The following is a 20,684-nucleotide window of genomic DNA, read 5'->3' as shown; positions in this document are numbered from 1 at the left end:
CACCAGTTTACCGAAACAGATTAAGAACTCCAGGTCAGAGTTTTGGGGGTCAGATGTGGAAGGAAGAAGAAAATAATTGGAATAATAACCATAGGTAACAAAGGAATGGGTGGGATGCTTTGGGAATAGATTGGCCAAGGGAGTGGAAATGTTTTATAGTTAAAGAGAGACACAGCACAGAAAAAATGCCCTCCAACTCACTGAGCCATGGTTAACCAATTTACACCAATCCTACATGAACCCCATTTTATTCTGCCCTCCACCCACCCTCAAAACAAGCCCCAGATTCCATCACTCATCTATACACTGGAGGCAATTTACCACAGCCAATAAACCTACCCATGTGCATGAATTTGGGATATGGGAGGAAATTGGAGCACCCGGAGGAAATCCACACAGTCACGGAAGAACCTGCAAAAGTTTCGGGATCTGTGAGGCAGTTTCTCTACAAGCTACACCCACTGTTCCACAGGTCTGAATGTAGCTTGGGGAGCTGCCCCCTGAGCAATTTTGGAAGATGGAATGTGAGCTTTTGTCAGACACAAGGTCTGCATGAATTCGCTGTGTTTCTCCTGGGCACTCTGATCTCCTCTCACATTCCAATCAGACTGGTTCGTTAATTAGTCACTGTAAATTGCCCATGGTCTAAGTGGGTGGCAAGAAAATCAGAGGCATGTAACAGGGAGGTGGGGCCGATGATATCACTCTGAACTCCGGCATAGACTCAACGGGCCAAGTCTTCAATGATAAGATCTGAGATAGTGATGTTAAACGACAAAAGATGGTTAAAGGCAGTTTGCTCTGACCAAGATTGCATCCATTATAAACATCCATTTTTTTACATTTGACTCTAACACTATGTTCTGCATTCCATTATTGTTTTTCCCTTGTACGACCTCAAAGTACTTACGTTTTGAAATGATCTGTATGAATGGTTAAGTTTTTCGCTCTGTCTCACTACATATGAGAATTATAAAGCAATGCCAATACCAAACATCCTCCGAGCATAAAAGGGGTTCAGACTGGAGGATGGCAGTGGGATTGGGAATCCAGTTGCTCGGGGTAGTGGTAGGACCACCTCCAGTTCTGCAGTAGATTCATGAGGCTCAGGAAGGTAACTCCTTAATCCACCTCCTTCTCAAGGCCATGTAGGAATGGGAACTAAATGCTGGTCTTGCCAGTGGTGCCTAGGTCCCATAAATTTATTAGAAAAAGTTCCTACCACTAAACTTCAGGAAGAGTTCTTTGGACACAGAAGAAATGCCGTATACATTTACCAGAATCAAATTAAAGACAAGTATGAGAGCATTGCATCAGATGTCACAGCTATAGACTTAAGTTCAATTTCCTTTCAGTGCAGAAAGTAGGACAGTGATTAGATTCAGACGTTCTTTTCCTTACAAGGATTCAGTTGGGCAGAAAGAGACTTCCTACAGATCTGGTGGTATCTGCATTTCTTCCTGGGGGTTATGAGAGCTGTAAAGACAGAAACAAACAGAGTATTAAAGATCGAACAAGTAGCAGATCCTCGAATTCTGAAATAAAATAAATGCTGGGAACACTCAACAGGTCAGGCAGAAGCTGTGGAGAGAGATGCTTCAGTTCAGGATAAAGTTTAGCAGATAATAATAGTGTGGAGAGGTAATGGGAACATACCTTTAAAACTGATCTTTGCAAAGAAATAATTCAGTCTGAAGAGCATGAGAGATAAAAAAGACCTGACATTATGCATACAGCTCTAAATACCAAGAAGGAGAAGCTAGGAAAGATTGCGCCAGCGGTTTTGGCAGACCTAGGCGACTTCTTCCAGTTCATCCACAAAATCATTTATTTTTCTCTTATCTTCCTTTTCTTTTCAGTGAAGTCGGGGTTCTGTCAGAGTCCGTGATCTACAGTTCTTTGCAAGCGATGGATTTTTGGACTGGCTGTGTGGCCTGGCGCTTTGCTATCTCCAGGAAAGGCCTGGAAGATGAGCGCCTTCGGAGAGCGGCCCTGTAGACAATTCAGTTCCTCACTGGTTTCACCGAATGAAGCGTCGCCCTCAATGGGGAGAGAGTGAGTCTGTCTGTGATACCGAAGTGTTGGGTTGCGGACTGTAGTTTTTGATGGACTCTAGATCAAGGTCTCTTTGGGGGGCTTTTGCTACTGCTTGCATGTTTGGGAGGTGGGGTGGTTAGTTCTTCTGCTGATGCAAGTGGAGGGAGGGGGAGGGTCGACACTTTGCTGCTTCTTATGTGATGGGAGTTGGGGGGGTGGATTCGTGGTTCTGATGTTCCCATCATACATTCTATGGGGTTTCTTGTTCCTGGATGTCTGTGAGGAGTAAGAATTTCAGGTTGCACACTGTATACATTCTCTGATATTAAATTGAACCATTTGAAATTCTGCAGGGAAGTATCCAAATCACCTGAATCACCCTCCAAACCTCATTACTTGATTAAAAATTCCGCCTTTGTTTCAGTGCTGGGTTAGGATGGTACAGTACAGTAACAAGCCCCTTTGCCCACGGTGTCTGTGCCGGAAACAATGGCAAATTAAACTAGATCACTTCTGCATGCACTTTATCCCCCACTCACCGTAAATGTATGTCCTCTTGGACATAAGATCTCTACACTGGGAAGAGGGATTTCGACCCTACCTAGGTCTTTCATAATTTTATAAACCTCTGGTAGGATTCCCCACAACTTCCGATGAAAACAAATCACACTTGTCCAAGCTCTGCATATAGATCATACCCTCTAATCCTGGCAGCGTCTGGGTAAACCACCACTGCACCTTCTCCAAAACCCTCATATCCTTCCTGCAATGGGGCAGTCAGAATTGCAAACAATATTTCACATGCCGCTTAACTAAAGTTATTTTTATTGCAATGTTAACGAGGAAGTCCCTTCCTTATTTGTCTGGTACAGTGCAAGGCCATTTCCTCCCCAGATGCCCGTTTAAAGTGTCAGAGCTAAACCCCAGAAAAGAAGACAAGTGGAAAATTAAGATAATATTAGCAGCACCTTCACTGTCTGTGTGAAGCAGTATCCTGTGTGACTCACAGAAAAGGTGGTGAAGCTGAACCTACATCAACAAAGACAAGTTTAAGACAAAGATAGCATCCTTTGCACAGCAGAAAAAGTCCCGGGGTGCTTCACAGGAGCAGTCCAAAAATAAATCTGACACATCTGAAAGGGGAGATACGAGGGCACATGACAAAGGCTTGGGTAGTGAAGTGGGTGTTAGAGTGATCTATAGGAGCAGGAGGAGGTACTGTGAGAAGGTCATAGAGTCCTACTGTATAGAAACTGGCCTTTTGACCCAAATTGTCCACACTGCAAGATTCCCATCTAAACTAGGCCCATTTACCCATCCTTCTAAATTTTTCCTGTCCAAGCACCTTTCCAGTTGCCTTTTAAATGTTTTTTTTAATGTACCCATCTCAACTACTCCCTCCTTTCATATATTTTGACTATCTCTGAATGAAAATGTTGCCCCTTAAGTTCCTATTAAGTCTCTCCACTCGTACCTTAAACTTATGCCCTTTAATTCTTGATTCTCCAGCCCTGGGATAAAGGCAGAGTACATTCTCCCTTGATTTTATACATCTCTATAATATCACCCCTCATTCTGAACAAAGTCCTGACCTGCACAACCATTCTCTAAACTCAGTCTCACAAGTCCTGGCAAACATTCTCGTAAATCTCCTCTGCCTCTTTCCAGCTCAATGGCACCAAATCTGAACGCAATATTCTAAGAGTGCCTTCACCAATATCTTGTACAACTGCTGCATAACATCCCGATTGTCATACTTTATGTTCTGACTTATGTAGGCCAGCATGTCAAAAGCCTTCTTCACCACCTTGTCTACCTGAGATGCTAGTTTCAGTGAATCATGTACTTGAACTGCAAGGCCCCTCTGTTCTATAACACTTCCCAAGACCCTGCAATTCACTGTAGAGAGATAGGGAGGTAATGGGATAGAAGGTCAGAGAGGATAGAGCATTGGTGGCAGAAGGCACTGTCACTATTAATGGTGACAGAAGCTAGAGAGTTCAATCAGGCCTATCACCCCATGCAATCTGTGAAGACCACCAAGTGGACACTTAAGCCAATCCATCTGATTCTCTCCACGTTCCCATCATCTCCCCACTGATTCTACCTCCTGCCGACACACTGTGGACACTGTGGCCCGTTAATCTGCCACCCGGCACCTCTTCGGGATGTGAGAGGAAATCGGAGCATCTGGTAGAAGGTCACACAGTCTCAAGGAAAACCTGCAAATCCCTCACCAAGCGCGCCCAAGGTCAAAGCTGAACCCGAATCTCTGGAACTGCAAAGCAGTGACTCTATGGATTGTATCACGGTACTGCCCTTGAATAACAGGAGTATATAACCGGGGTCAGATATGGCCAGGCGAGGTTGGCACGCAGCCCCAGTAGTGTAGGTCTGATCTTAGTATCCAGTGTTCCATGTGTTTCTTCCCTATCCCAAAGATAAACTGTTTGATTTATTGACCCTGGACGTAGGTGGATGAATGGGAAGTAGTTCAAGGGCATGTAAAAAGGAATAGAATAGGAAAACAAAGACATGGAGTGGGGAACTGATGGAAATGTTCTGCAAGGAACCAATATTGAGCCAATGGGCCGAATGTCCTCCTCTAGTATTGGAATAAGTAAAGTACAGCGTTAAGGAGAGGAAAAGTTCATGGACAGATTTATAAGCAAGGAACACTGCAGATGGTGGAAATTCAAGCAACACACATAAAAGTTGTTGGTGAACGTAGCAGGCCAGGCAGCATCTCTAGGAAGAGGTGCAGTCGACGTTTCAGGCCGAGACCCTTCGTCAGGACTAACTGAAGGAAGAGTGAGTAAGGGATTTGAAAGTTGGAGGGGGAGGGGGAGATCCAAAATGATAGGAGAAGACAGGAGGGGGAGGGATGGAGCCAAGAGCTGGACAGGTGATAGGCAAAAGGGGATACGAGAGGATCATGGGACAGGAGGTCCGGGAAGAAAGATGGGGGGGGGGGACCCAGAGGATGTGCAAGGGGTATATTCAGAGGGACAGAGGGAGAAAAAGGAGAGTGAGAGAAAGAATGTGTGTTTCTGTCCTCAGTAAGGGCCTCACCTTTGTCCCCCTTCGCCCACACCTCAGCGAGTTCCGTGTTCGCCATGATGCGGAACTTTTCTTCTGCCGTCTCCGTCTCCGAGCCTACTTCTTCGGCAAGGACTCTTCCACCCCCACCGATGACCCCTTCTCCTGTCTTCAACCCTCCTCTTCTTCATGGACACCCCGCTCTGGTCTTCTGCCTGCTCTGGATCTCTTTATTGCTAACTGCCGACGGGACATCAACCGTCTCGACTTCACTGCACCTTGTCCCCATTCCAACCTCACTCCTTCGGAACGCTCTGCTCTCCACTCCCTCCGCACTAATCCTAACCTTATTATTAAACCCGCTGATAAGGGGGGTGCTGTTGTAGTCTGGTGTACTGACCTCTACCTTGCCGAGGCACAGCGACAACTCGCGGATACCTCCTCTTATTTACCCCTCGATCGTGACCCCACTAAGGAGCACCAGGCCATTGTCTCCCACACCATCACTGACTTTATCCGCTCAGGGGATCTCCCATCCACTGCTACCAACCTTATAGTTCCCACACCCCGCACTTCCCGTTTCTACCTCCTACCCAAGATCCACAAACCTGCCTGTCCTGGCAGACCTATTGTCTCAGCTTGCTCCTGCCCCACCGAACTCGTTTCTGCATACCTCGACACGGTTTTATCCCCCCTTGTTCAATCCCTTCCTACCTATGTTCGTGACACTTCTCACGTTCTTAAACTTTTCGATGATTTTAAGTTCCCTGGCCCCCACCGCTTTATTTTCACCATGGATGTCCAGTCCTTATATACTTCCATCCCCCATCAGGAAGGTCTCAAAGCTCTCCGCTTCTTTTTGGATTCCAGACCTAATCAGTTCCCCTCTACCACCACTCTGCTCCGTCTAGCAGAATTAGTCCTTACTCTTAATAATTTCTCCTTTGGCTCCTCCCACTTCCTCCAAACTAAAGGTGTAGCTATGGGCACCCGTATGGGTCCTAGCTATGCCTGCCTTTTTGTTGGGTTTGTGGAACAATCTATGTTCCGTGCCTATTCTGGTATCTGTCCCCCACTTTTCCTTCGCTACATCGACGACTGCATTGGCGCTGCTTCCTGCACGCATGCAGAGCTCGTTGACTTTATTAACTTTGCCTCCAACTTTCACCCTGTCCTCAAGTTTACCTGGTCCATTTCCGACACCTCCCTCCCCTTTCTAGATCTTTCTGTCTCTGTCTCTGTCTCTGGAGACAGCTTATCCACTGATGTCTACTATAAGCCTACTGACTCTCACAGCTATCTGGACTATTCCTCTTTTCATCCTGTCTCTTGCAAAAACGCCATCCCCTTCTCGCAATTCCTCCGTCTCCGCCGCATCTGCTTTCAGGATGAGGCTTTTCATTCTAGGACGAGGGAGATGTCTTCCTTTTTTAAAGAAAGGGGCTTCCCTTCCTCCACTATCAACTCTGCTCTTAAACGCATCTCCCCCATTTCACGTACATCTGCTCTCACTCCATCCTCCCACCACCCCACTAGGAATAGGGTTCCCCTGGTCCTCACCTACCACCCCACCAGCCTCCGGGTCCAACATATTATTCTCCGTAACTTCCGCCACCTCCAACGGGATCCCACCACTAAGCATATCTTTCCCTCCCCCCCTCTCTCTGCATTCCGCAGGGATCGCTCCCTACGCAACTCCCTTGTCCATTTGTCCCCTCCATCCCTCCCCACTGATCTCCCTCCTGGCACTTACCCGTGTAAGCAGAACAAGTGCTACACATGCCCTTACACTTCCTCCCTTACCACCATTCAGGGCCCCAAACAGTCCTTCCAGGTGAGACAACACTTCACCTGTGAGTTGGCTGGGGTGATATACTGCGTCCGGTGCTCCCGATGTGGCCTTTTATATGTTGGCGAGACCCGACGCAAACTGGGAGACAGCTTTGCTGAACACCTACGCTCTGTCCGCCAGAGAAAGCAGGATCTCCCAGTGACCACACATTTTAATTCCACATCCCATTCCCATTCTGACATGTCTATCCACGGCCTCCTCTACTGTAAAGATGAAGCCACACTCAGGTTGGAGGAACAACACCTTATATTCCGTCTGGGTAGCCTCCAACCTGATGGCATGAACATCGACTTCTCTAACTTCCGCTAATGCCCCACCTCCCCCTCGTACCCCATCTGTTACTTATTTTTATACACACATTCTTTCTCTCACTCTCCTTTTTCTCCCTCTGAATATACCTCTTGCCCATCCTCTGGGTCCCCCCCCCCTTGTCTTTCTTCCCAGACCTCCTGTCCCATGATCCTCTCTTATTCCTTTTGCCTATCACCTGTCCAGCTCTTGGCTCCATCCCTCCCCCTCCTGTCTTCTCCTATCATTTTGGATCTCCCCCTCCCCCTCCAACTTTCAAATCCCTTACTCACTCTTCCTTCAGTTAGTCCTGACGAAGGGTCTCGGCCTGAAGCGTCGACTGCACCTCTTCCTAGAGATGCTGCCTGGCCTGCTGCGTTCACCAGCAACTTTTATGTGTGTTGCTTTATAAGCAAGGACTGGAATTTTACAATCAATGTATTGTCAGACTAGTAGCCAAGTTCAAGAGCACAAGAAAGGTGGTGAATGGAACATGGGCATGGGCGCTAGGGATTTGGATCAACTCTGGGACATCTTGGTTACTCTCTTATGATAGGATTGGACTAAGCTCCGAATGGCCACACATCCCCTGCCAATCAAGAGGAAGCAAGTTCAAATGTATTGCTGTCAAGGACACATCTGGGGCACCATGGTAAGGAAGTGGTTAGCGCAGTGCAACTACAGCTCAGGGCATCGGAGGTCAGAGTTCATTTCCGACGTCCTCTCTAAAGGGTCTATACGTCCTCCACGTGAAATATGTGGATTTTCTCTGAGTGCTCCGGCCAGAGGCATACCGGTTAGTAGGTTAATTGGTCATTGTAGGCTGCTCAGTGATTCGACTAGGGTTAAACTGGGGGATTGCTGGTTGGTGATGTCTAAAGGTCAGGAAGGGCCTACTCTACACTATATCTCAATAAGTAAATAAACACTCTACTCAGGGTATAAATGCCATAAAAATGAGCTTCATGCTCACTTATGAGTCCAGACACTGAGTTCAAGACTTCAGGAGTTGGGAAGTTATAAAACTCCAGTCAGGCCACATCATTTCCTGTCAGCCATTAGAGGAAGGATGTGGAGGACGAGTAGGCTTTGGAGAAGGTGCAAAAGGGATGCTATCTGGATTAGAGGACATGTGCTATGAGGAGATATTGGACAAATGTGGTTTATCTCCTCCGGCATGGTGGAGGCTGAGGGAAACCTAATGGAAATCTATAAGATTACGAGAGGCATAGAAAGAGTAGAGAGAGCAGAAAAAGTAGACAGACGGTATCACTATCCCATTATCAAGATGTCTAGTACTGGAGGGCATGTATTTAAGGTGAGAGCAATATGTTCAAAGGAGAGAGGCAGGTCAAGACCTTTTACAGAGAGAGTGGTGGATAGCTGGAATGTACAGCCAATGGTGGTGGTGGAGGCTTTAAGAAGCTCTGAGGTAGGCATATAAGTGTGCAGAGAATGGAGGAAGATGGTTTCTGTGTAGTCATATGGGATTAGTTTGACTAGTTTAACACAACAACAAGGGCTCTAGGGCCTGTTCTTGTGTTGTACTGTTCTATGAACATTACAAGACAAAGACAAACACAAGCTAACTTGAACTGAAATTAACATAAGTTAAACACATGAACCAAACCATAGAGGGAGTAGTCTAACCCTAGCTCAGTGTGGAGCCCATTGACTGAAGATCTGGTCACTGGGGTTGGCTGTGAATCGGCCTGAAGATCTGGTCACTAGGGTTGGCTGTGAATCGGCCTGAAGATCTGGTCACTGGGGTTGGCTGTGAATCGGCCTGAAGATCTGGTCACTGGGGTTGGCTGTGAATCGGCCTGAAGATCTGGTCACTGGGGTTGGCTGTGAATCGGCCTGAAGATCTGGTCACTGGGGTTGGCTGTGAATCGGCCTGAAGATCTGGTCACTGGGGTTGGCTGTGAATCGGCCTGAAGATCTGGTCACTGGGGTTGGCTGTGAATCGGCCTGAAGATCTGGTCACTGGGGTTGGCTGTGAATCGGCCTGAAGATCTGGTCACTGGGGTTGGCTGTGAATCGGCCTGAAGATCTGGTCACTGGGGTTGGCTGTGAATCGGCCTGAAGATCTGGTCACTGGGGTTGGCTGTGAATCGGCCTGAAGATCTGGTCACTGGGGTTGGCTGTGAATCGGCCTGAAGATCTGGTCACTGGGGTTGGCTGTGAATCGGCCTGAAGATCTGGTCACTGGGGTTGGCTGTGAATCGGCCTGAAGATCTGGTCACTGGGGTTGGCTGTGAATCGGCCTGAAGATCTGGTCACTGGGGTTGGCTGTGAATCGGCCTGAAGATCTGGTCACTGGGGTTGGCTGTGAATCAGCCTGAAGATCTGGTCACTGGGGTTGGCTGTGAATCAGCCTGAAGATCTGGTCACTGGAGTTGGCTGTGAATCAGCCTGAAGATCTGGTCACTGGGGTTGGCTGTGAATCAGCCTGAAGATCTGGTCACTGGGGTTGGCTGTGAATCGGCCAGCCAGAAACACTCAGCCAGATCAGAAGGTGAGATGTTGGTGGAAACAGGCCATTGTGCTGTTTGCAAGATGGGAAACTGAAAGAAGCCACTGAAAGCTCACTTGAGGGAGCCGGGTCACGTGATGTCATGGGACATATGTACTGAACAAAACTTCAATTTTGAAGCTTGAGACTATGAAATAAAGTGCTGGAGTCTGTGAAAGGGCAGAGGACAATTAAAACATCAAAGGCAACAAATTGTAAAGACCCTCTTATCTTTATGTTCAATCAGGCAACAGGAAGACTCTGGCTAGAGCCAAACAAATTGCTCAAATAAAGCCTCTGTGAATCAGTTCAGCAAACAATTTATGATATGAACACTGATGCGTCACCTCTTGCATTAGAGTTTTCGAGGACCATCTAATCCCCGGGATTTAGTGTCACCAACTAAAGGTACGTGTTTAAGCAGTGGCTAATTAATTGTTCATAGGAGCTGGTGATTGATTCTAAGAGCTGGGGATTTTCAATGAGTCACTCTCCCACCATTGGCTTTCTGTTAAGCTGGCTGAACACGAACAATGACCCATGTTCTTCCTAATTCATTGTTCCTCTGATTAAGTGAACGAGGATCACATTTCACCTCCCAAGATATCAGGCTTGGTTCCCTGGTCTGAGTCACCGGGTCATGGAATAAAACCCCAGTGAGTGTGGCGTAGCTGGTACAGCGACTGCCTCACAACCTTGAGGTGTGGGTCCTGCCTGGGTCATCATTCTGGATGGGGAACCCTGATGGTGGATGTCACCTTCCTGACAGATCAGCTCTTATGGTGGTGGGAAGAGCTGCAGCCATGATGGAACTGGCTGTGTCCAAAACTCTCTGTAGTCCAATGCAAACCAATGTAAAGGCCTAGCATTGGAGTTCCCATACCAGGCCGTTTCACCAGGTTCAGAGTGCCCTGTAGGAAACAGTGGAAGCTAAGCTGTATGAAGCATAGATGGCTGATCCCTAATATTACAAACTTCCAGCATTTTGCACTGATGGATTAATAAAGGGCAAACCTGTGCCAGACTCGCTGGAGGATGTTGTGGCATTCTGTCGGTGGCCACGGTTTGATGCTTTATCCGAAGGGTTGCAACCCCTTCACCCTCAGCTCGGTGTTGGAGTAGCACAGTGGAGCAGCCAGTAGAGCCATTGCCCCAGAGTGCCAGAGACTGGCTTCGATCCTGCCCCCCAGCGCTGTCTGTCTGCGGTTGGTACGTTCTCCCTACGACCACACGGATTTCTCCCGGCTGCCCGGTTTCTGCCCACATCCCAAAGGCGTGCAGGTTGGTGTATTAACTGGCCACTGTAAGTTGCTCCTGGTGTGTGTGTGTGAGTGGTGGGATCTGAGGGGGGAGTTAAGGGGAAAGTGGGGAGAATAAAACTGAATTAGTGTAAGTGTGTTGGCATAAAGTTATTGGGCTGAAGGGACTATTTCTGTGCTGTTTGGCTCAGTGGCTCGGAGTCACCCACCTGGATTCTGTCCTCTGGCTTCTGGAGTGAGCTTGCACCCAACGCCAACACCTCAGCTCTCAGGGTGCCCATCCTGCCCCACCCAAGCAGACAATAATCAAGTGCCCCACTGAGAGATCCCCTTCAGTCGTCTCCTCTGCTCACACTCCCTTCCTGATGTAGTGAGGAACCCTGAGCAGCTCTCCTGGTCCCCCTGCAGTTAGCGATGCAGCGTTCCGTAACAGCTAGCACACACCAATGGACAACGAGCTGGAAAGCGTCTCTGTTTTGTTCTGGGAGGCCTAAGGAAGAAGAGATCAAAATATATTGCCTGCATTTAATTACATGCTCAGATGATGACACAGAAAGTATAAGAGACCAAGGTCTGCGGTTTCCCAGATGCGTTTGATTTACGCTGCTCCAAATGAGAAATCGGCCTCTGACAGTGTCCTGGTCTCTGGAGAAGGCACAAGGCCTCACAATCCGGAAAGCCCAGCCACAGTTTAAAGCTGTCAGTGAAACACTCACTCGGAGTCAGCTTGCAAATAAGAGATTTTCTCAGGTCAGCTGGGTGCACCTTCTGGGATAGTTTCAAGTGAGGGAGGCTCCAGTGCTGGATCACAAACACTGTTCCTGAAAATCCATTAAGTTGTGACTTCGATCAGTAGGGAAACCAGACCAGTTCTTGATGCCCTCCTCTGCGGACAGCCCACACCACTCGAGCTGGCTTTCAAGTTAGCCAAAGAGATATAACGTGGAGGAAGGACCTTTAGTCCATTAAGTCTGGGTCAACTATCAATTATCTATTCACACCATCCCAACACTCACTCATTCCACGCCGTAGGACTGCCCTTCACGTTGTATCCCAATCCCTTCAGCTGCTTGGCCAGTTTCTCCGGGTTTTACTGAGGTGTCTGACTATGAATGGACAGCCATTACAATCTGTCTCCGTGGATGCTGGCATTCCCACTACATCCAAAATTGTAGAGAAGTCTCCTCAGCCATCACCTGCAGTGAACGCCTGCATCCCTGGTGCAATAAGATGCTCTTGACCTCACAATCTATCTCATTATGACCTTGTACCTTATTGTCTGCCTGCACTGCACTCTCTCTGTAAACTGTAACACGCTATTCTGCATTCTGTTATTGACTTTCCTCCTGTACCACCTCACCGCACTGACGTGAAGAAATGACTGCATGGGTGCCATGCAAAACTAAGCTTTTCTCTGGATCTCAGGACATGGGACAATAATCAACCAATGTATCAATTTACCTACATGTGGTGTAGAGTCCAGGGGTGAAGCAGGGCCTTTGAACCATCGAGGTCACACTGGCATCCAGCACCCATTTATACTTAAGGTCTGACTAGAGCACAGAGACCAGGAATTTCCTGGAAGCTGTGATCCAGTGCATGGATTGAGTGTTTAAGACACTCCTGGAGATGATGGGTTGGTGGGACAAGAGACGCTAAAATCATTAGGAGATACAGCACAGAAACTGGCCCTTCTGCCCATTGAGGCCGTGCTAACCATCAACCAACCACTTAACACCACAGGTCATTCCAGATTTACATAGCATTGAGCTCCTGTAGTATTATTACATTCAAAATTCCAGCACAAGTGCATACATTCATCCCTAGAACAGCAGAACTAGCTTCTTTCCTCCCTCCATTGTTAATAATAGTTCTCTCTTATCAGTCTTGTGTGCTTGTGATTCCACGCATTGGAATCCTGCGGAGGTGTGGTGACTGTGATATTTGTGTATTTTCCATCTGAAGGTCAAAATCAATTTATAGATGACTGCAGAAGTGATCCTTGTTCTTTATGCTCGGATGACCTGTAATCCTGCATCGATACCTTTTGCTACCCTCTCCACATTCCCATCACACCCCTCTGATTCTATCACTCACCAGGGCTGGATATCCGAGCAACCCACATGTCTTTGAGACATTGGAGGAGACTGGAGCCCCCGGATGAAACTTGTGCAATCGCAGGGAGAACGCACACGGCACCCAGACAGCACGCGGCGTCGGGATCACTGGAGCTCCCTGAAAATGTTCCTGAATTCAATACTTTGAATCAAAGACAGCCTGGTCCACAGAATGCCCCAATGCTAACCAGTAATGCTTATGGCAGTCCAGATGAACGGCCTTGATCTTGTCCGTTTCCTTTCACAGATGCTGCCTGGCCTGCTGAGCTCCTCCAGCACTTTGTGCGCTGCTGGCGTCAGTCGTTTTGGTTTTCGTCAGCTCCCATGTAATCACCTTTAGCACCATACAGTCTCCTGACTGGTCAGCTCAGAGCTGCTCCTGAAGTTTCTCACTTCCTGACCCTCTCACCACAGCCCTACAATGTTTTTTTTCCCCTCTTAAATATTTATTCCCTATTGAAACTGTGAGTGGATTTGTCTCCAGTGCCCACTCCTGCCAACTCAGTCCTGATCTGGCCCACCCCCAGTGTCACTTTTGTCCATTTCATTTCCTCTGGTACGGCATACGTCATTACTACATAGGAGGATGCCACTCAGCCCATCAAGTCTCTCAGAGAAGTCCTGTACCTCACTCATTTTCTCTGAAATCTATTCTCCCCATATTCTAATCAGCAGCCCAGTTTCTACCTCTCACCAAGACACCCAGAGAAATCAGCAGTGGCCAACCATCCCACCAACCGGCACGTCCTTGGGATATTGAGGGAAGTCGGAACAGGATCACAAGAGCAAACTGCAAACTCAGAGGTTGGCGGTCAGCCCTGAACATGGCTGACTGGAGCAGTGAGTCAGCAGCCCTGCTCTCTGTGCTGACACCAGTGGAGACAGTTTTGATCTACCCTGTCTGATCCCTTCACGGTTTTATGTGGTGCCTGTTCCCCATAATGGCTGCACTCACTGACCCGGTCAGGGCACAGCCCTGGGCAGACACATCACTCATCTGAGGCGTCTCGAACCCAGACCTCACAGGCCGTCTGTCCGCATGGAGCCCTGATGACTCAATGCTGCTGCTGGTGGAGAGCCAGGGTTGTAGTCGTGTTCTGGCACAGCAGTGCTGCTCGTGACCCTTCTCCCTACACAGCGGCACGAACTCTCCTTGCAGCTCTGATACCACTGGGTCTGCCCTTCTTTCTATATGACTATACATCAGCGTCCCTGGAGCTTTATACTGGCCTGAGAGTGAGCAGATAGTTCAACGCAGCGAGCACATCGGACCGCAGTGCATCCCAGCCAGGAAGCACGGAACAGAAGCACGTTAAATTATGAAACGTAGAGCTAGGATAGGTAGTCATAGTCTTTCCCCAGTGTGGAAATATCAAGTACCAGAGGCCGTAGGTTGAAGGTGAAGGGGTCAAAGTTCAAATGGAGCTTTTTTGCACAGCTAGGGGCCTGGAATATGCTGCCAGGGGAAATGGTGGAAGCTAATACAATAATAGGAACAGTCAGGGAAAGGGGGCCTCAGCCAAAAGTGTCAGCTGTCCGTTTCCCTCTACAGACGCTGCCTGACCTGTTGAGATCCCCCAGTCTTTTGTGTGTGGCTCCCATTTCCAGCGTCTGCAGTCCCTTGTCCCTTGGGAATGGGGGATACGGACCTTGCGCGGGGAGCTGGGGTTAGACTGGCGTCATGATCATCACGGGCGCGGTGAGCCAGTGACTCTGTGTTGTGCTGGCTGATGTTTGCTCTCAGCGCTGAGCCCAGGCTCTGGTACTGAGCTGAGGTACTGGATATATCCATGGGGCCCTCAGCTCTGTACTCAGCAGGGAAGACAGATGCAGTATGACCCTATCCTTTTGAATAGGGTCACCCAACATTCACTAAAAATAAACGGGTTGGTTTTACGAGCTCTATTTTAATGCTAGATGAATGTTTCTCGTTGAGATAAGTGGAATGTGGTTTTCATTATTTTCAGATTATTAATAAATTTATTTTTGTTGTTATTTCAGCTGCGTCCGTACATCAGAAAGATTCACAATCAGGAAGGAAGGCCTCTGACAGTGTGAGATCGGCGAAGGAGATTCGGGGGGGGGGCATGTGGTCTGTGGGTGGGGCTGGAGACCCTGTTATGAAGGTCTCACTACAGCTTGCCCCCACGCCACCAGCAACAGCAGCAAAGTTAGCGGGGTGGGGGGGAGGGGGGAGAGTGGCTGCATGCCCACAGTCCATTCAAAACAGAGATGAAGAGGAATTTCTTTAGCCAGAGGGTGGTGAATGTGTGGGAAAAGGGAAGGAAGAGGGGCACCAGAGGGAGGTGATAGGCAGGTGAGGAGAGAGAGGGGAATGGAGAAAAAAGAGAGAAAGGGGAAGGCAGAAGAAATTACCGGAAGTTAGAGAAATCAGTATTCATGCCATCAGGTTGGAGGCTACCCAGAAAGAATATGAGCTGCAGTTCTTCCAACCTGAGTGTGACCTCAGAGGAGGCCATGGACCGAGATGTAGCGGTGGGAATGGGAAGTCGAATTGAAATGGGTGGCCACTGGGAAATGGTGCCTTTTCCGGCGGATGGAGTGAAGGTGCTCAGTGAAGCAGTGCCCCAGTTTACCTTGTGTCTAAGCGATGCAGAGGGGGCCGCACTGAGAGCACCGGGGACAGTGGATGAGAGGCTTGCAGGAGGAGTGTTGCTTTACTTGTTTGGGGCCCTGAATGGTAGTGAGGGAGGAGGTGTAGAGGCAGGCGTAGCACTTGTCTAGCTTGCAAGGATAAGTGCCAGGAGGGAGATCAGTGGTGAGGGATGAGAGGACAGAGAACGATTTCTATAGAAAGGGGACTTTGGAGAGGGGGAGCAGGAAAGATGTGCCTAGTGGGAATTATAGAGAATAGTGTGCTGGATATGAAGGCTCATAGTTGGCAGGTAAGGACGAAGGCAACTCTATCCTTGTTATTGCAGTGGGAGGAAAGAGTGAAGGCAGACGTACAGGAAATGGAGGAGATGCAGATGAGACAACATCAATGGTGGTTGAGGAGAAACTCCACTCTTTGAAGAAGGAAGGCATCACAGATGTTCTAGAATGGAAGCCTCATCCTCCAGTGGAGACAGAGGAATTAAAAAGGAGAATAACATTTTTACAAGTGACAGGGTGGTGGGAAGAGTAATAACCAAAATAGCTGTGAGAGCCAGTAGGCTTATAACTGATGTCAGTGGATAGTCTGTCTCCAGACATGGACACAGAGAGATCAAGAAAGTGGAGAGAGGTGTCAGAGATGGACCAAGCAAATCTGAGGGTAGGGTGGAAGTTGGAGGCAAAGTTGATGAAATGAATAAGCTCAGCATGGATGCAGGTAGCAAGGCCCAAAGCAGTTGTCAACGTAATGCAGAAAGAATTGGGGAGCATGGCCATTATAGGCTTGGAACGTGGACTGTTCCACATAGTCTCCAAAAAGGCAGGCATAGCTGCCACCTTTGGTTTCAAGAAAGTGGGAAGAGCCAAAAGAGAAATTGTTGAGGGTGAGAACCAGTTCTGTTCAATGGAGGAGGGTGGTGGTGGTGGTGGTGGTGGTGGAGGGAGGGGGGGTGCCGGGGAAACTGGTTAGGTCTGTTCTCCAGAAAGAAGCAGAGAGCTTAAAGGCCTTCTTGATGGGGGAATAGAAGTGTATAGTGACTAGACATCCATGGTGAAAATGAGGCAATCAGAGCCAGGAAATCAGAAGTTGTTGAGGAGATCAAGATCACGTGAAGTGTCGTGGATGTAGGTGGGAAGGAGTTATGTGGAGTCAGGCAGGGTTAGGCAGAGACAATGGGCCTACTGGGGCAGTCAGATTTGTTAGTCTAGGGTAAGAGGTACAAATGAGTTGTGCAGGATACAAGAATTATGAGATTGGTGGCAGTGGATGGGAGATCTCCAGTGGCGATGATGCTGATGATGGTGTGGGTGACATTAACCTGATGTTTCTTAGTGGATCTTATCAAGGGGTAATTAAGAGGAGGTATCTGAGGATTGCCGCTTGGCCTCAGTCCGCCAGACTGCATCAGCACCCCCTTTATCAGCAGGATTGATGGTGAGGTTGGATTAGTATGGAGAGAGTTGAGGGCAGTGCATTCAGAGGGCGTGAGGTTTGAACAGGAGAGAGGAGTGCTGAAGTCGATGGGTCATCAGCAGTAAAAGATGAAAAGATCTAGAGTAGGACGTCCAAGAAGAGGAGGGTTGAAGGTGGGAGAAGGGGTCATCGGTGGTCGGTGGAGAATCCTTGCAAAGAGAAGAGCTCAGCATCATGGCGGGCTGGAACTGTCTGAGGTGCAGGCGCAGGGGGAGAAGGGTAAAGCCCTTGCTGAGGCAGAACATTCTGTCTCAGAGAGGGGAAGGTTGGGGCATACGGCGAGGACATATACCAAGGCCTGGAACTGTGGCTGGAGAACACGGAGAAGTGGAGGGATCAGAGGAGGGGGAGGGTTCAATGAAACTGGGGTGAAAGGAAGATGGGATCACAGAGGAATGAAGGGGGGATGAGGGGTAAAGGGGACCCTGAGTGACCTGGGATTGGTGGGGAGTGGTAATAGAAGAAGAGGAGCTATAGGACCCATTAGAAACATTGGAGACTTATTGTCATTATATTTAAAATGTTTTTGCTATCTTGGAAATTGATGGTATTGTGATTACAATGTGCTTGAGTTATCTGTGCAAGCACTTCATGTTTGTTCTTTGGGGTGACGGTCGCTCAGTGTGTAACCGTACAGAGTTCCTGTTTATGTAACAGATAAGGTGAGAGATGTTGAAGAAAATTCTAGAGGATTCTCCCCAGACCCAACATTCAGAAAATAAACATTGCTCTTTTAATTATTTTCCAAATCAGAATGTCTGGAACTATGTCCTTCGATCATTGTTAACACACAAGGACTCTGTAGCTGTAAATGGATTTTATACAAACTCTGATGCTGCATCGGGCAATGGAATTTTTCCACATTTTATCACCAACTGAAATGCACCTGTATCTGCAGTCAGAAAGTCCCAAATGATATTGCAGTAAAAATCACTGCAGGTCATCTCATTCACCCTTGTAAAGTCCTCACTAACTTCTTGAGCTGGTTCGAAGACTGGGAAGGCAGCTCCAGCTTAAAGTGAGGTCCGGTCCATTGCAGTCACCTTAAACTTTCAGCCAAAGCCCCAGACTTTTTCTGCCATTACGCTGTGATAAACGGGTGAGAGGAATTGGCCCTTGGAGCCCAAGCAGATGACTATGGATCCCGTGAACTTTCATGGCAATCATGATCTTCCGATGACCACTCTCAATGATCTTCTCCCAATGACCACTCATGGTCCTCCTTCAGCTGATGGATTAGTGCTCTTGCAGGGTTAAGGCCCCAAGAGTGGCAAGGACACAGGGTGTAATTTGGGTGGGCTGTTCAATGCTATCATGAAGGGAGGTTAATTTGTATTACCATGGTGATGCATCCTGAAGGACACAATTGCCTGACTTGCCAGGTGAGCAGGAAAACAGGAGAAATTAACCTGAAGCTTGATCAGGCACGTCCAGCAGATGCACCTGCGTGGTACATGAGTGATGGATCTAGAAACATAGAAACATAGAAAACCTACAGCACAATACAGGCCCTTTGGCCCACAAAGTTGTGCCGAACATGTCCCTATCTTAGAAATTACTAGGGTTACCCATAGCCCTCTATTTTTCTAAGCTCCATGTACCTATCAAAATGACCTACTGTTTCCGCCTCCACCACCATTGCCGGCAGCCCATTCCAAGCACTCACCATTCTGCATAAAAAAACTTACCCCTGACATCTCCTCTGTACCTACTCCCAAGCCTGAACCTGTGTCCTCTTGTGGCAGCGATTTCAGCCCTGGGAAAAAGCCTCTGACTATCCACACGATCAATGCCTCTCATTATCTTGTACACCTCTGTCAGGTCACCTCTCATCCTCTGTCGCTCCAAGGGGAAAAGGCCGAGTTCACTCAATCTGTGGTCCTGTGGTAAGATTCTTGTCTTCATGCTGAGGATACCCTCCTCCATGCCATGTGGTACGACAATCATGCTACACTGCAGCTCGAAAGTGGCCACCCAAAAGGTTCTGTGGACCTTATACACCCCCACTCACAGGCTGTATCCTCATGGCCTGGTATACACCACACTCCCCCACTGCTGGATCAGCCCAGGCTCAGTGAGGATTGAAGGGACACTGCCCCAAGAAGGCAACATCCACCATCCGAGATCCCCACCATCGGGCCAGGCCATCTTCTCACAGCCACCATCAGGCAGGAGGTACAGAAGTCTGAAGTTCCACACCACCAGGTTCAGGACAGATACCGCCCTGGAAGCATCTGGTGTTTGAACCAACCGGCACAACCTAAACATGACCTCAATATAGCAACACTATGCTTATTTTGAACTAAATTGGACTTCATTTTTTTTGTTACTTTAATCGTGTTCTCTCGTAAAAATTGTGTAAAATTGATGTTTAATTTATATTTTCTTGTGAATACTACTTATACAATGCTATGTACTTGCGTAAGAATACTATGTTCTATGTACTTGCTATCTGTACCTGATATGTATTTGTTGCAATGTTACGACGTTGCTGTAAGTAAGATTTTCTTTGTGCCTATGTATACATACCAGTGCAGAAGACAATAGAGCAGGGTCTCAGCCTGAACCGTCGACTGCTTATTCATTTCCAACTGATATGCAGAGTTCCTCCAGCACTTTTGTGTGTGGTACTGACAATAAACTTGACTTTTTTAAACTCGTGATTCCTTATTTTTCTTTAAATTAGCTCTGTGCCATCGATTGCATCTACCTGAGAGGACAACTGAGGTTTCACTTTAACCTTCCTTCTGAAAGTCTCTGTGAGCTTCATTCTATGATAGTTGAGAATTGGATTATCTACCTCAGGTGACAGAGTGCAGCCAATGAAAAAAGTTTCAGACTTTGAACTGTAATTATTTTTGTAAGTGGGTGATGTCATACCGAAACCATTAAGGTCGATGCACCCACGAGGTAAATATAGACACACCATAGCATCGTGGCAACTGAAGGAAGCTGGCTCTTTACCAACTCACAGACTGAGCATTGACCAGCTCTGCCGTTGTAAGGTCGTGGCTTTGATGCACAGCGTGCACTGGCTTCAGTACGTCAGTCTAACTCCTGTCAATGAATCAGTGGGCTGTGGGATTGAGTCTCATTCTCGTGGCTTTAGAATGCAATCCAAGCTGACAATCCAGAGTCCTGCCCACTGAGAAAAACAAATCAAACTGTGGCTACTGGAATGTGAACCAAAAACAGAAATGCTGGAAGAACTTGGGCAGTCAAGCTGCAGCTGGAAACAGGAAAATAAGTCAACATATTGGGTTCGGGAGTTGGTTGCATCAGATATAATTACAAACTTTAGACAGACCCTGTCTTACAGTAATATCAGTCACATCATATCACATAAACACCATTCACAACAACCTGACATAACGTCACAGTCACATCACATAAACACCATTCACAACAATCTGTCAGTAACATCACAGTCACATCACATAAACACCATTCACAACAATCTGACAGTAACGTCACAGTCACATCACAT

The 20,684-nt window shown here is 47.8% G+C and overlaps 2 long non-coding RNA genes across 2 annotated transcripts in view; one reads left to right on the top strand and one right to left on the bottom strand.

Annotated features, from left to right (window-relative positions):
• LOC134349082 (uncharacterized) overlaps window positions 1–15,179 on the top strand; it is a 72,807-nt gene extending 57,628 nt beyond the window's left edge. The window contains exons 2-3 of the long non-coding RNA XR_010018583.1: window positions 1,860–2,055; window positions 15,109–15,179. This is a non-coding gene — a long non-coding RNA (uncharacterized LOC134349082). The remainder of the gene's footprint in view (window positions 1–1,859; window positions 2,056–15,108) is intronic.
• LOC134349068 (uncharacterized) lies at window positions 874–19,961 on the bottom strand. The gene is made up of 3 exons (XR_010018579.1): window positions 19,727–19,961; window positions 11,200–11,480; window positions 874–1,476 (listed from the first exon to the last, which is right to left on the bottom strand). It is a non-coding gene; the product is annotated as an uncharacterized LOC134349068 (long non-coding RNA).
• Window positions 19,962–20,684: the final 723 nt, after the last annotated feature.

The sequence above is a fragment of the Mobula hypostoma genome, chromosome 1, assembly GCF_963921235.1.
Source record: "Mobula hypostoma chromosome 1, sMobHyp1.1, whole genome shotgun sequence".
Lineage (NCBI taxonomy): Eukaryota > Metazoa > Chordata > Chondrichthyes > Myliobatiformes > Myliobatidae > Mobula > Mobula hypostoma.
This window is presented reverse-complemented; position numbering and strand designations above follow the sequence as displayed.